We start from the raw sequence: 16,388 nt of genomic DNA, 5'->3' as shown, positions 1-16,388 counted from the left end.
AGCCTTGTCTAACTCCCTATTGTCTGCATTACCCGTAAAGTTTCGCAGATGAGTCCTGTGTTTCTGATTTCTTACAGGTTATGTTGGCATCAGTGACTAGAATGTATAAATAACACATAGTTTAACACATAGTTCATAGCCGTTTTATGATTTTTGCTTTTAGTAAATGTCTCTACAATTAAAAAAACTAATTTTATTTTGAAGGCACTTTAAACTGAGGAACTACCTAACACCCAGTTTAAACGATTTTAAGCCCCTTTCTTCTGTGTTTACATTTGGAGGTGGACAGATTCCTGTAACCCCCCCCCCCCACCACACACACACACACACACACACACACACACACACACAGCAGAACACAGACCAAAAACACCTACTTTCTCCAGTCACCACCAGGTTAATTAACACATGGAGATGGAGCCACGTCCCCCGACTGTCACTCTCCGAATAGTCTCCTGCCAAAAGCAGCTGCCACTGGGCCAACCAATGAGCACAAACAAATCCTGCCTTTGTAGGTTACATTAATTGCATCCCACTCGAACAGAACATACCAACACCAGGTGCTCCAACCAGATGGGCGTGTGAATGCCAACTCACAGCCATTGCTTCACACCAAAATTCAGAAGTGCCTTCAGTCACAATTATTTTTCGACCTCTTTGGATAAAGAGAAATTTTTGCTTGACAGGAGGCCAAGAACCCTGCTGAGGTGAGGTTACTGCTTGAACAAAAGCAATTACAGCCACAGCTATGAAACCCGTAGTTAATAAACAGACACAGAATGTGAGCCACACATGTAGGATATGATATTCAGTGTTACTATGAAGAAAAGATTAACAACATGATATGATTATATCCAATATATGAGACGTATAGTACAGGTGTGGTTACATAGAAAGGAGTTTGGTTCAAAAGAGGAAACAGAACAATCTATATCTCAAAAATAAGCACTGGCATTTATGAGACATACATGCTTATAGACTGCTGTGCTGGGAAATTACTGAGGCAAACCTGGACTGCACTGTGTTCATGTGTTGGTCTGTGCCCCGCGTCCTCGTCCACCCCTGCTTTGACCCTACGGTCATGTCTCAGTTTTTGATGTGGCGCTATGATTGATGGCCCTCTACACATACTTTTATGATGACTACTGATGCAGTAAATCTCTGGCTGGTGGGTGTGAGGGGGGAGGGGGAACAGAACGGAACGGTCTGCAGGAATTAAGGGAGGAGTACATGAAGGAAACTCGTCGTGGAAGGTTTCTATCACTACACAGTCAGTTCTTATCACTTCTCTCTTTGATGAGAGAGGAGTGGGGGGAGATAATGTCTGAAGGTCAGCTCTCAGCACTGAGCAGGATCCTGATAAGAACAGAGTACACCGAGGAAAAGAGACTCTCTGCTCCTGAACGACAGCTATAGATGGAACAGCTTTTTTTTTTTTTTAACACAGCTGACTAACACATCGTCTGCTGCCTGAAAACTAGTTAATCACTTTTCAAGTGTGCTCTGATTTATCCTCATTTTAAGAGGATAGCAGGATACAGCAAAATAAGATGGTATTTACTGTGTACTCATTTCAATTTTTAAAAAAGATGATGCAAATATTTTTAGACCAATTTGTCAAAACTCTGGATAGTGGGTTCTTCATGGTGCCAGCCAACCAAAGTGAACTGGTGCAGTGTGCTGCAAACAGTGGCACAAGAAGTAAAGAGATTACTACAGCAGTGTAGACTTTAACAAGTAAAAGTGATGCATTCAAAGTATTAAGTAGATACTCATCAATAAATATATAATATTATTGGATCCTAATTATTGGTGCTTCAGTGTTAGCATCACTTTATATTTGCAGCTGGTAAAGATGGAGATTTCTTTAACAGCCTAATACATCACTTTGATGATCATGTGTTTGGAAACTAATCATTAGATTTTGAATTACTATGTGTTCTGCTGGCTACTGCAGCTTGCGAGAATTATTTGAGACTTTATTATGTATTTGTCTGAAAAGATGATGTAGCAGAAATACAGAGGTAAATAAGAAAATACAAGTACAGCACATAAGTAAATGTACTCAGTAGCTTTACAGCGATGGTAAACATCATATACCTGTATCTTGATGCAGTACAGTCCTGTTGTACTGCATCTTCTGTCCCAAGAGTGTCGATTAATTATTGCAAAAGAAAGTTCAGAAAGATAATACAAATTTTTGGTTTTTGTTTTATATTAAAATGTATCAAATGTAGATACTGGTGTTTTTTTCTGCTCCCTCAAAAGATACTGTATGTTTGGTCATAGTTGGAAGAAACTTTCTATCCTACCACAGAATAGACAGAAATAGTCTCTTAGACTCTCTGCTGCAGGCACCGTGCTACTGACCAGGAGCAGGGAACAGAGCTGTGTTTAGGCAGCTGTTCAGAGTTCCCACAAGAACTAACCAAACCCAGGACAGTTTTCTTTAGTTTTTCAGGGTATTCAAAATATATTTGATTCCTTAATGTCTCTTTTGCTATTGTCAGTGGTTATGACGGATGGTACAGTTACAGGTGTAAAGTGTTGTTAAATATATAATTGAATTCCTCTTTTCTTGAAAACACAAAACCTACGCATAATGACAAATCCACCAGAAGCAATCAGTTCTTCCACAGAAAATAAGCCAGTTATTCTTTACTTATTGTATCCATATTCAGAGATACGGGCTGTTCTCCGGTGATAACAGATAGTGGTGAAATATTATTTTCTCCCCCCTTTGTATTTAAATTTAAATGTATTTGAATTATAATGGCATGTATGGGATGTCATTCCTAAAAGATACAAAGAACATTTCAAAACATTTGGATTTTGTGTTTGTTAGCTGTGTCAAATATATGCGCACGTCTCAGCGAATTACTGAACTTTTCAGACTTCAATCCGCCTGTCATATACTTTTTTATAAGCACATTTCTATCAATCATGCTCGTTTTTACAGTGACTAGAAAGCTTCTAGGCCAAGCAATTGTGAATTTAATTAAGTCTGTGTTATTATATATGTCTTTGAGTCCTCGAGCTGCAGTTGGTGGCCCTCTACAGTGGAGGCTAATGATCATTGGAGAAAAACTTGAAGCCTAGCGATGGAAGCCACTTTGGATACTTAATTATTAAAATCATTAATATTCCCACAGGCTAAGATCGGTCCTTTACGTGATGATATTCAGCCCAGAGATGTCACAACGTGTTCGGCGTCAAACCCAACCCGATCAACACAAACACGCAAGTGAATCAATAGATTGTTCAGTTTGGGTTTACGTCTAAGTACAGTGTGTGCTCTTGTCCAGAAATTTGTGTAATTAAATAAACTCTGTATGTCGGTGATTACTACCTTTGCTTGGAGCTAAGAGAAGAATGCACAACCTGAGCAGATGCCTGAAGTCACCCGCATGCTTTCATGGTATTTGTTAAATAATGCAGTATGGCCAGATTTAATAACCAGTGTAATATCAGCTGATTTCCATTTTCACTGGAATACAAGGGAAAACTAAAGGAACCTGCATGTGACATTGTGGTCTGGTTACATTTCTGTTCCTGGAAACTTCCATCTATTCAGATAACTTTGGTTTTCTAGTCGTCCGATGCATAGATACAAAGAGTATTCACAATGCTTGTGCGTGGCATGTTCATCTGTTTCAGTTCACCTAATACACTTATCATTATATATTCTTCTGCTGTTCATGTGACGTTTTGTCTCACACCGAAGAAAATGAATAATATAGTTGCTACGCACCCTCACACTTTTATGTACACACTGTATTATTTATTCACCCAATAATTAAATGTGTGTTACTGTGTGTTTATTTATTATTTTTTTGACAATCTTGACTTTATTATTATTTGAATTTTATAAAATTATAATGTTTAACCCAGGGGCTGACTTCTACATTTAGATTTAGATTTGATTTTTTTGTGCATAAAATGTCTCGTCTCATTCTTATTACACTACAGTATACAGTATATTTGTCCGTATTGTATTATGGCCAAACACTGTAAATAGAAACTGCATTGACTGTTACACGTGTTCCAAGTGCCGACAGCAGTGATATAAAATGTGAAACATGCTGCGTGTGAAGTTGACATTTACCCAACAGTAAGTTTTGATTCAGCGCAGGAAACAGTGAGCCGTCTGGGAGGTAGTCAGGACGATGTGTGTTTTCTAAGCCAGCTTTTTTATGTGCTTGATGCCAGAGTAAAAAATAAGAGTGGGGTTGGGGGGGGATACTATGGACTTGGACAGACAGAATTCAGTAATTGAAAAGAGCAAAGAGGGGAGTGAACAGTGAACAGATAATGCCTTATCTCACTGTGGTCAAGGGTACTTGCACCCTCAAGTCTGACACTGCAAATAATCCCAGTTGGTAGCTCCTGTCCATGAAACTTTATAATTCCTTGAATCTATTTTCTTTTATTTACATAGACATTCTTAAAACTGACCTTGCAGTTTTTGCTGCGCACCGTGTAATGAAATTGGAATTGATTTTATTGATCTGTGGTCCGTGTGCTACTGCGTTTAACTCCGCTGCAGTTATTATGGACTAAGCTGCAGTTTCTGATTCAAAATGCACAACTTTGTGTAATGATCATAATATGGATCTACCAATGAGCTTTAGGGTTCCAATAAATGAAGAGTCCATCATCACCATATCACTGACCACCGCTGTTGACACATCAGATATTGGCAAAGCTAAATTTATTTGTTCATCCTGGGAAACAGTGCACAAATACACCTTAATGATACGACCTGTGTGCAACTGGCTGGCGACTTTCCACCCATTGTTTCTGGTAGTTTTGAGCCTATTTGTGATCATTTTACACTTGTTATTAACGTTTTTGTGTCTGTCTTAGGTAATTTTGTGTCTACTTTTTATCTGTTCTACTCTGTCATTGTACATTATTTATGGTCGTTGTATCGTTGTAAATCTGTCTGTTCATTTTGTCTGTTAACTTAGCTCTTTAATGAAGAAATATGCACAGTAACTTTAGGCTGTGGCCCATGGGCCTGTGCCTGGCAGGCCTGATCACGAATTCATCCATGTTTATTACATTGCAGCTAAAATTGGGTTCCTGAGCCACACCTATGTGAGCATCATATATCAGAAAATCCTGCAAAAACCCAAATTGCATAATTTCAATCATTTTCCTTGTGCTCAATTTATTAAAGTGTGAACACTGATGCTAATGACACTGTTGTTGTCTACGCACATGCACTGGTAAACAGCAAGTTTTACTTTCTGCCATGCGACAATAAGGACACACAACTGCTTTGGATGATTTAACATAATTCAGCAGGAATCATTCAGTAACACAAAGTCCTTCCTATTGGCACTGACCTGCAACACTACAAACACTAACCCTTTGCTATTTACAAAGACAAAAAAAATAATGTCAAAGTTTTAGTGTTGATACAAAAGCTCTGCAATAAATGATGAACTAAAATTCATTATTGACTTGCTGTGAAAAAGCAGTATAACAAGGCTTGACGAGAACATGTACATCTAACATGTAACTCACACACAGTAGATGTGGAGATTAAGTTAAAGAATACTGGATATAAATGGTATAAAGTATTAATGGATTTATTCATTTGTGATGAGGACATCACATCCCACTTTAGTGAACAGTCATTCTTTATCTACTAGTGGTGCTTCTTCAGTTGAAACGAACGTGCAGCCCATATTCTGCCCAGCTGTTTGTCTCCATTATTAAGAAAAATGAAGAAAGAAACCACTAAAAGAAATTTAACTGTGAGATCAGGGAGCTGTGTATCGCTGATGTTCTTAGGACCTGTAGGAACCATCTTTGACACCCACTATTCTTTGACACAGAACCGACTAAATGCAAGGCCTAAAGTAGAGCAGTTGTCCACCAATCTTGCAGTTGTTGGTTCAATCCCCGGCTCCTCCGGTCACATGTCGAAGTGTCCTTGAGCAAGACACTGAACCCCAACTTAGTGGCTCCCAATGAGTGTTGGCCAGCTGCATAGCAGCACCTCCATCGGTGTGTGTTTGTGAGTGTGAATGGGTGAATAAGAAGCAGTGTAAAGCGCTTTGAGGGCCAATAGGTAGAAAATCGCAAAATAAGTGCAGACCATTTTCCATTTACCATAAAATTAGAATAATTTTTTCTATTCATGTGATAACTTAAATATAGATATAGTTATAGAGTTTAACACGATCCTTCATGTCTCACTTTTGCTTCACTGTCTTCAGGAATGTTTCACAAATTAGTTCATCTGCCTGCCTTCCCCCTCTAAAACCATTTGCATGTGCCCACACGCACTCACTCACTTCTTTTTTTCTATCAGCGATGAGATACGAAGATCACATATAAGAGGCTCCCTATGCACCCTCATCGCTAATATCGAGCCCACTCCGTCACTACTGGATTAGAGCTGGTGGCTGGTAGCAGAGACATTTTCTCTCCCACCGGGCTGATGCCAGAGACGCTGTGCAGTGGTTCAGTTTTCAAGTTTGACCATGGCAGCCCATTATGTCACACCTTTATTGCTCTTGACAGGCCAGGGAGGTGAAGAAAGATTAAAAGAGATGAGGAGCCCTGAAAATAACTGTAAATATTTTTTTTCAGAGGATAAAATCAACAACTCCCTCTTGCCTTTTGCATTTTCAACGCTTCCTCGCTGAGCTGACCTTTGTATGGTTGTTGAACATCAAACTCGTCAGCATCTAATTTCTATGTCCAGACAAGGGACAGAAAGTTAAAGTAATGTATATTCTGAGCAAATGAAACACTTACATGAGGTTAGGAGGTTAGGACAGTTCGTGGCCATCGTCTTTGTAAACCTACATGCATTGATTTTTTTTTTTTCTTCTTTTTTTTGGATCGTGCTTCTGGCCACAAGATAAACATCAATTTATTCTCCTCTATATCTGTAGAGTTTTCCTTCTAAACTGGCTTTTCTCTCTGCCATTTAAATGCTCCACCGTGTTCACCAGCTGGTTGCTGGCTAAATAAGCATGTAGAACTTTTGTGCTGAAAATAGCTACCTGGTGCTGTGGGGAATCAAACTGAAGGGAGCAGTGACACTGAATCGAAGTCGTTGAGAAGCAAAAAGAATCACAGATTTGTAAATCCCTGCAGATTTGTCAGTAATTACCCTTTGCACATAACATGTAGTTATGTGATCTGCTGTTAACACTGGAAATCTGCACATGTTGACTTTACATGAAAACTAATTGCCTCACAGTTACCAGGTAAACTCGAAAAACCAAATTTAAGCTAAGGTAGAAATCCATTGAAAGCTGAAACATACCATTTTAGAATAACCTGGATTTACTTCTAAATCTTTAGTAATCCTAATGAATTATTCTACTTGTAAATAGACTTCCTTTGCTATTTAATTATAAGTTGAAAACCCATTGCCCTAAATGTTTCTGTACAATCTCTACTCCAATACAGCGCTCTCTTTTTTTTATCTATTTAAAGAATAAAATTATTATTAGATTTCTTTTTGTACAAGTCAGTACAAAGACTGGGACAGCACCAGCAACAGTGGGTGAGCTAGAGGTCAGCACTGAATTCAACATTCCTTTATCATAATGTTAATGTTCTTTTTATTATTGTGAAATTTAATTTGATACAAACTAAAATGCACAGTTTCCATCATGAATGTCTTCTTTGTGTTTTACATCTCACACTTTGCATGAAAGTCTGCTGGATTCGTTCCATTAAAACTTAATTTAATCTCCCACAGCACTTAATTTATCCAACTAATCATTTTAAGTTAAAGAAATATCTAGTGAGAAAAACTAACATTTAAAACTTTGTGCAATTGTGCAGTAAAAACTTGTCAATTAAAATTGAATAAGCTCGAAAGACTAATATATATACAAATATTAGTTTCAGTTTTCAATGTGCTGCAGTGGGTCGTGGTTCAAGTGAAAGCTTAAAGTATTTAAGTTAGTTTAAGTCAAAGATGTTATCGAGGCCAATAAGCTCCTCAGGGCTGGTTAAGACTGGTTAAGTAGTGAAGTTGCAGTAAACTCAACAGTTCTGAATAAAAATGACTGAAATTGTTTAAGTAGTGTAAACGGGTGTGATATGTGATATCAGTGCTTACTACCCCAGAGGAGAAGCTCAACATTTCTGAAAAACCCAGTTTATCTGTTAAGGTTTACTTAGAGTTGAAAATAAGTTGAGTAGCTGTAAGGTTTAGCTGATGGTTGGGCATTACTCATTTAAAAGGCTACAACGTCGGCTGCCCACACAGTCATTATTTTTAATTATCGCTGCCTTTTATGTTCATTAGAGCTGGCCTTTGCCAATGTTTGTGTCAACAACTGTTTGTGCTGGCAATAATGTGCCATTAATGCATTCATAATCAAACCAGAGGTAATTGTCTTTTTTTTTTTTTGTAACAGACCTGGTCTTCACTCTTCAGTGGCAGATATATAATAATTCATGATAAGCTGATTGCAAAGGACGGTGACTATGAGTCCACTTCTTTATTTCTGCTGTAAATTACGCTGACCAAACCAAAGGCTGCACATGGGTCGCAGCAGACATTAAAGCACCATTTTTAGAAAATTATATGATTAGATTCCCATAGGTTGGCTCCCCTTTCCATCACTGAGAGCTCACAGGTCATCTGTGATAAATGTTCAGCACCAGAGATTACAGAGTAGTCACTTTAATGATAAGTAGGGTTTTCATTCAAAATTGGTTCAGTCCTTTTCCTAAGAGACTTGCCTTATTTATTAGAGAATATATAGGTTGTGTAAATCAGCCAGTTAATCACTGCTTTCACATCAGCACCCTTTTTTTTCATTGAGTGACCCTCATCACACACTGTGTTGGGTCCATGATGTGATGCTAGGTCGTCCACACGGGTTGCCGAACAGCCAGCAACTCTATCCCATTAATGGCCAATAGTGTCTGACATGGGTCAAAGACTCAGTTGAAAGGGAACTGTCAAGCTAGAAAAAAGTCCAAAGGAGTGTATACTACACCAGGAAGATATGGTAGCTCCTATTGATCTGTCTGCACAGAGCTGTCACTCCACTTTTTATCATCCAGCTTGAGGTTGAGGTTTGTGCAACTGAGATCAGGATCGACCCAGCTTTGCATGTGTATTCCTTGACTCTGCACAAAATAAAAAATAAAGCTTAAAATGCCTCTGTTATGAATGTGTGCAGCTTCAGATTTATTAACAGAACCCAGCAGCACTCAGTGAATAATGGCATTTTGATGAGTGTTTTGCTTGTTTAAATGTGTCCTCTGTAGAACATATGAAAGTGTAAATCTAGGACAGGGAGCAAGGGAGGCAAGACGAGGACAACAGAAGGAGAAAGTAGAGGGGGAATGGGAGGGGAGACCACATTGTTTTGTGACAGAAAAAAATCATCCAAGAAGGAGTTGCAATAGAGCAGGAGAGTGGCAAACTACCTAGGGGGAGAGAGAGGGATGATTATGGTAAATGATAGACAGCTGCAGGGGATGCATGAGTTGAGATGATAAACGATATATAATCTGAGCCACATGAAAATCATGGGGCCAATTGACTGACAGATTGCCCAGTTGGTGGCGAACAAGTGAGGAAGGAGGCTACAAGTCACGACTAAGTTGGAGTCCATCATTACCGTTCCCGATTTATTCGTCAGAGATAAATCAGTGTGCTCATTGTGACAGACAGAGTTGGCTGTGTGCAGCACTCAGAATGGATGGAGACAGAGTGCAATAACTCTGAGATGTCCCCAAGGCCTATTTCAGAAGACTGAGTTATTTTTATTTTTCAATATTAAAAAATAGTTGTAGAGGTCTGAAGTAACAATCCCTTCACTCCATGCAAAGTGGACACCAACAATACATCATTTCAAATAGATCTGAAAAAACTTTGGTGTATTAAATGATAAACACTGGTCACTCTTAGTTATCACAGTCATGTAATACAAAAAGGGAACGGAAGTACTTCAGGGCGGATGTTTCAGAAAAAGCGTTTATTAGCAGAGTGGCTCTAAATGTTTTTCACATTAAACCGACCTGCCTGACACAAATGGCTGATTGGAGTGCGCACTTCATATTCCAGTCTCACGGTGCGTCAGATTTTTAAACATTTCCTTTGAATGTATTCACTAAATGTTTGTACTTTAAAAAGTCAAACATTATTAATGTCCTTAAAACCCAGTAATCACAAAGTTAAGCGATATGAACGCTGGTGTATGGTTCCATCACGTGTGATTTAAAAATGTGACTAAAGATAGTAATTTTTATTTGCACTGGCTTTGTCTATCACACTATGCACCTGTTTTTCTCCACGGTGTTTGTTTGTGCGTGCAGATGTGCAAGCGACACAATAATTTCTGCCACTCCTGTCACACTCCAGTGTGACTCCACTCCACTGCAGGTGACAGTAAAATGTAAAGCAGCTAAGAACAAGACCTGCAAAAAGTCATAGATGATAAAAAAAAAGCTGCGCGTATTTGTTTTATTTAATAAAATAAATCACATTGATTTGTTAGACCCACATTGCATTTTGGTGAGTTACACCAAATACTTTACTCGAATACTCGAAATACACAACATCCACAACATCTGAAAACCATTTGGTAAATGAAGGTGAATTAAAATGGACTTAAATGAGCATCTGCTAGTTCACCTCCACTTTGAATCTAGTATGTTACAGTTTGTGTGTTTGTACATTTGCCTGCTAAAGCGTTAACCCTCAGTGTAGAAACAGCTGTGGTCAATGCTGAACAAACAAAACGCAGTATATTTCAAGTCATTAATCAAAAGCCCACGGTAGCAGTATCATATATCATTCACCATAAACACACTTTGGTAAGCTGGAGAGTTATTGAATAACTCGTACAGAGCAGGGACGAGCTTGTATGAATATCAACATTTGCTGCGTAAATGAAATGGTTACAATTGACTGTATTTGTGGTGTCATCACATTTAGCAGACAGCTGGATTTTATGGCGTCGCATGTACTGTGAGTAACATATCAAACAGCAAAAAAATTCCATTGTGATGCTGATAAAAGACTAGTGCCTCGGTGAGTAATTGCCTCACCTTCTCCAAACGTTCCAGCCCAAAAGGTGAGGCCCGATTCTTATCAGAGAAGAGAGAAAACTCTAAAGCTTTTCTTCTGGGTGACTTGTGCTGTTATTTGATTCTGGTGGAAGGAATAAATGAGCTGTGAAGGGGAGCCAACAAAAGAGAGGGATTGACACTTTTCTGACCATGGAAATGTGTTTACACTAAACCCCCCTTACATAAGTCAACAGCTGGGTAGTGCAGCCATACACACACACACATACAACCACACAGTTCTTCCCAGCAGATGGAGACTTAATTATTCCAGAGGAGAAACAAGCCTTTGTTTGGAGCCCAAGCAGATCTAATTCAGTCCGTAGTGAAGGGCTGACTGTCTATTTCCAACACTAACTAAACTGAGTGTTGCACTGATTTGATCTGCCCTTGGTGACAGTCTTCCGAAATATTAATTTAGAATCAGATTTGTGGGTCCTTTTTTAGAGACTTTTCATGACAACCTCTGCCGACAGTAATGCTAATTTAAAAAGTACTACAGTGTCTGTTTTAGGTGTTTTCTTATTTTCGTATCTGCAGGTCTGTATTGTAAAGCTGACAGTTCCCTGGCAGGTGGAGCAACCTGCCGCTCTGGGATTCTGCTCAGATGTTCTTAACTGCAAATCTGTTCCTACAAGCAAGCAACAGCAAGGAAATAGATTCTTTCCCCATTCTGCACAATGGTGGCTGCAAGTCTGCGACTATATACTGTTGCACACTCAGATTCTATTGCAGTGTCTTAGCCAAATATAAATATACCAATCAGCTATAATGTTAACACAAGTGTTGGCCTAAAAATAATCTCCATTTTTACTCTCCAAGTAAAAAAAAACTAAGCAGATTATCTACATTTGACTTAGAGCACAAGCGATATTGATTATGGTAAATATGACAAAACATGTACAGTAATTACCTAAAAAGCAAAGGTCAATGGTCACTGTTGGTAAAGGTGGAGCTGATTTTAAGCACTTTATGTGCTGACAGTTGGTTCTTCATAATGGGTTATACATTATGCTTATGTATCACAAGGGTCAGCATGGCCACAGCTCCATATGTTCTTACTACTCTGGGTGCCTAAAATCCCCCCTGGGGACAGATAAAACTATGTTACAAGTATGTGTACTTTTACATTCATGTTTGTACATACATGAAAAATACAATAAAACACAGAACATAACACGATATGGTGAGATGTAGTTGAATTAAAGTTTACTTACAGTCATCGTGGCCATGGAAATGGCCTCACTTTTAAATAATAATAATAAAACAATTCTTTTCCTGAGGCAGAGTGATAGTATAACACATATCTTTAAATTAAAATCCTTTTTTAAAAGAATTTAGTGCACAGGGTTTAATTTATTTATTAACTGTTCAAACAGCCAGTAGACTTTTTTCACACAAAAACCTGGAAGTGCTCAGCGACTTTACGCTGTGCAACGCTGTGACACGGTAACAACGGATTGCAGTAGTGTTTTCAACTTCTCTGTCAACGAATACAATTTGTATGGTTACAAGCATAAATATTCATAAAGCAGGAAATTTAGCCAGGTTGCTGTATTTCAACATGTCAGAATATTTTCATGGGACACTAATGACTCACTGTAAAGACCACCACCACTTTTATCGCTTACATTTCTCCTGTACACAGATTGCTTCTCAGACAAAGATGTTTAACGTCATGTTGTGGTGGTAACTTACTCATGTAAACGGAATTATTGTTATGAGCTTGTGTAAAATATATTACATCACAGATAATGTTATACATCATTTATGTAAATCTTTCTTACCTGTGGTGGGTGGGAAACATGTTCGTTATCCAGTAGAGAAGCGTCAGTGGCAGCTTCCACACTCATACCGGACAAAGAGGAGACAGTTTCCTCTGCAGCGAAATGTTTACTTTCTCTTTCATGGACAATCTCCCCTTTCTGTGGTGCCACAAAGTTGTTGCACAAAAAGCAGCTTGGGACAACTGTATTTATGAGCCGAGTGCTGCCTGCTTTAATATAATGATCCAGAGTAAAGTTCTGATTACAAACCTACGTTCTACCTCAACAATACCACTCGTTTGTTTAGCCTAATTTGCCTGCACCCATCTTTTTTTGGGGGGGGATCTTTTGAGAACGAGTGAAAGCACAAGTTTGTCTTTTTTTTTTTGTACTGAACACGAACATTCAGGTCTGCTACAAAAGCTCAAGTTTGCAATTGTTCCTGTGTAACGACTTACAGCAGTTTGCTTAAGGATGAGAAATGCAAGAGATTGCCGGAAAAGATCTATTTAAAGCTCAATATTGTCATTACATATGTTCCTGCTTCCTCTGTGATTATGGACGGGATTGAGCGCGTAAAGAAACTAAATAAATCAATAACATTATTCCTAAGTCAACATACATATAATCACTAACTTCACACAAGCAAGGCAGGTTAGGGAAGTTTATTAATATTGCAAATTTCCATTTTTCATTTCCATATAATTAATAAACAATGGATAGAAAGCTTTTTAAAACATACTAAAAAGATTAAATGTAATTTAGAATGGAAGTGAAAGTAGACAAACGTGAGTTTCCATCCAAATGGCACAACATTTGAGAAGATCTAAATGCGAATTAATGCAGAGCTTGTCTACTATCATTAAGCAAATGTTAGGAGTTGGTTTGTTGAGATAAACAGTTTTATTTGTATTTTGTATTTCTAATTGGGTACCATTAAACCTTTGGACAAAAAAAGACTCAAAAATCAGCATCCTATTTTTGTAGGGGAAAGTGTATACAAAGCATTATTTCTACAATTTCCAGCAATTCCATCAAAATTTCTTTTCCCAAATAAAAAATACATTAAGACTGGTTGGTTGAAACCCCATCTTTTCATTTAAGTGTGGTGAGGAAAATAAATGTTTTCAATCTTGATTTAAAGGTAGTCAAAGGTGGACCAAGTCCAAGTCTGTTCCAGCTCGGTGGAGCTGCAAATAAGCTCCAAGTTTAGTCAATCACAGAAGGATTTGCAGCTTTTTGTTTGTTTGTTTGTTTTTTGTTTCCAAAGATTGACTGATTGAATGGAAGAGTGGATAGATGGTTGCAGAGATTGATGGTAAAATGGACATATGAATGGTTGAAAGAACTGGTGGGTGGATGGATAAATGACAGATACATGGATGAGTAGATGGAAGATGTTTGTATGGGCATGGATGGATGGAAATAAGGATAGACTTTCAAGTGACTGGAAGTCTGGATGGCTAGATGAGTATTTGGAGGAGTACATACATTTGACAGGTGGGTGGAGGGACGGTTTGACACAAGGTTGGTCAGAAGGAACGAAGATTGAATGGATTCAGGGTAGATGGGTTGGAAGAATAAATTAAAAGAATGACACTTCTGGATGGACAGATGGACGAATGAATGAATCAATGGAGAGGTGCTTGGGCTGGACGGAGCTATTGATGAATGGACAATGGATGGAGTAAGACACGTATGGATTGATTGATGAATGACTCGGTGATGAAAGGATGAACGGAAAAGTGACTAGATGTATGATGTACAGACAGTTGTTCTGGGTGGAGGAATGACTGAAGGGATTGAGAGATGATTGCACAGGTGGATGGAAGGATGGAGACAATTTGGACGATTGATGAACGATGGATGAATGGATGGATGGATCTTTGCCTTGGGGAGACATGGGCATGGTTTGCTGTGACTTGCTGAAATCACTTTGCAAACAGCAGGGATGCAGTGGTGGTAACGGCTGTTGCCCCATGAGAACCACAGTATCTTTCCCTTTCTCTTCTTCACAGGCAAACAAGTGATTATGCAGCTAACTAAGATTACAGGCAGGATGAAGAGGAGTCTCAGAGGATGTGCCTCAGCACACAGAGCAAAGCATTGTGGTTTCAACACACACCAAATCTTGCTGTATAATAACACAATATTCCAGCTCCAAAAAGACATACACATGCATTTTGCTAATCTTATTAATATGAAAGACTTGCCAGCACTTTTCTGTGAGAGATTTTCTTCCACTATGCCTGTATCGATGGCTCATAAAGCTACATTTTAAATTCAAAAGTATTTATGTTTGAGTAAAGCATATCACGGGTGGCTAATCAAAAAACGGCAAATCTTTCTGAATCTGCAACAGATTTTTATGTTTTGGAGTCAATGCGTTAAAAGCTGTTTGGTAAGTGCAAGTTTATGTCTGTGTTTATGTCTAACGCTTCACATTAACTAGTAGAGTGTGGATGCTCTGTGTTTAATGGTCCAGTGGAAGTGCAGATGCACAGAGGTCACCAGCAATGCCCTCCGATTGTTTTTCGCACTCCACTGCTGAACACGTGTCGACAAGCCTTGCCAGCTGCTATCTGCCATGACTGCGCCTGGGAATTGTTTTTTAATGTGTGTGGTTGTGTGTGTGTGTGCAGATAAATATCCTCATTTTAATTGTCTGCTTTACAAAAGAAAATTTAGTCATTTTGAGAATTGTTGGCTAAAGGAGCTTTTTAAAACTTAAATAACATACGATATTATTTATTTTTATATTTGCCTAATAGGGTTTTTTGCATAAATATTTCTTTGGGATCAAGACCCTGAACAGGATAAGTGGTAAAGAGGATGGATGGATTTCTTTGAAGAGTTTCTACTACACATATCAAACATGCCAACAATAAACGGATTCTACTGTGTAGCCAAAGATTATTTTAGCTTAATCTGCTTTGATAAAGTGTCACATCGTGAACCTAAAGTTAGCTTTATTCCACAACTTGGAAACATGAACATAAAGGTAATTTAAGAGGAAAAGCAGCTGACAAACAGAGTGCATCTCCAAGCAGACAATAACCTCTTATGCACCAAGACGATGGCGAGCTTCCATTGTATCCTCACTATGAGGTTTTTGGAGACAAAACTCAGATTTGAAGGGAATTTCCTTACAAGTGATGAATGACCACACAAACACTGAAACATGACAATAATCATGAAACTGAGCAGAAAAGGAGCTGAACCATTACACACAACCTCAGTCCAAAAAAACAACCAAAAACCTACAGAGAACAAGAGTTTGAGCTGCTCACTGACACTGGAGCATGTAAACTGGAGAAGTTCTGACAACAATGTAACAGAGAGTCAAGGGAAGTGAGGGGTAAATATACTGATGTTTGTCTGTGTCTGTGTGTGTGTGTGTGTGTGTGTGTGTGTGTGTGTGTGTGTGTGTGTGTGTGTGTGTGTGTGTGTGGAGGACATCTGAGACAGCAGACCAGGAGGTCAATCTTTGGTAGTCCGTGCGAGATGCGTTCTCACTTGGGAAGAAATACTCAGTGTACTTGGTCAAGGGATGGT

The 16,388-nt window shown here is 38.6% G+C and overlaps 1 pseudogene; it reads right to left on the bottom strand.

Moving 5' to 3' along the window:
* LOC137124702 (uncharacterized) overlaps positions 1 to 12,920 on the bottom strand; it is a 151,010-nt pseudogene extending 138,090 nt beyond the window's left edge.
* Positions 12,921 to 16,388: the final 3,468 nt, after the last annotated feature.

The sequence above is a fragment of the Channa argus genome, chromosome 3, assembly GCF_033026475.1.
Source record: "Channa argus isolate prfri chromosome 3, Channa argus male v1.0, whole genome shotgun sequence".
Taxonomy (NCBI): Eukaryota; Metazoa; Chordata; class Actinopteri; order Anabantiformes; family Channidae; genus Channa; species Channa argus.
The sequence above is the reverse complement of the archived record's forward strand: the minus strand, read 5'-3'. Positions and strand labels throughout refer to the sequence as shown.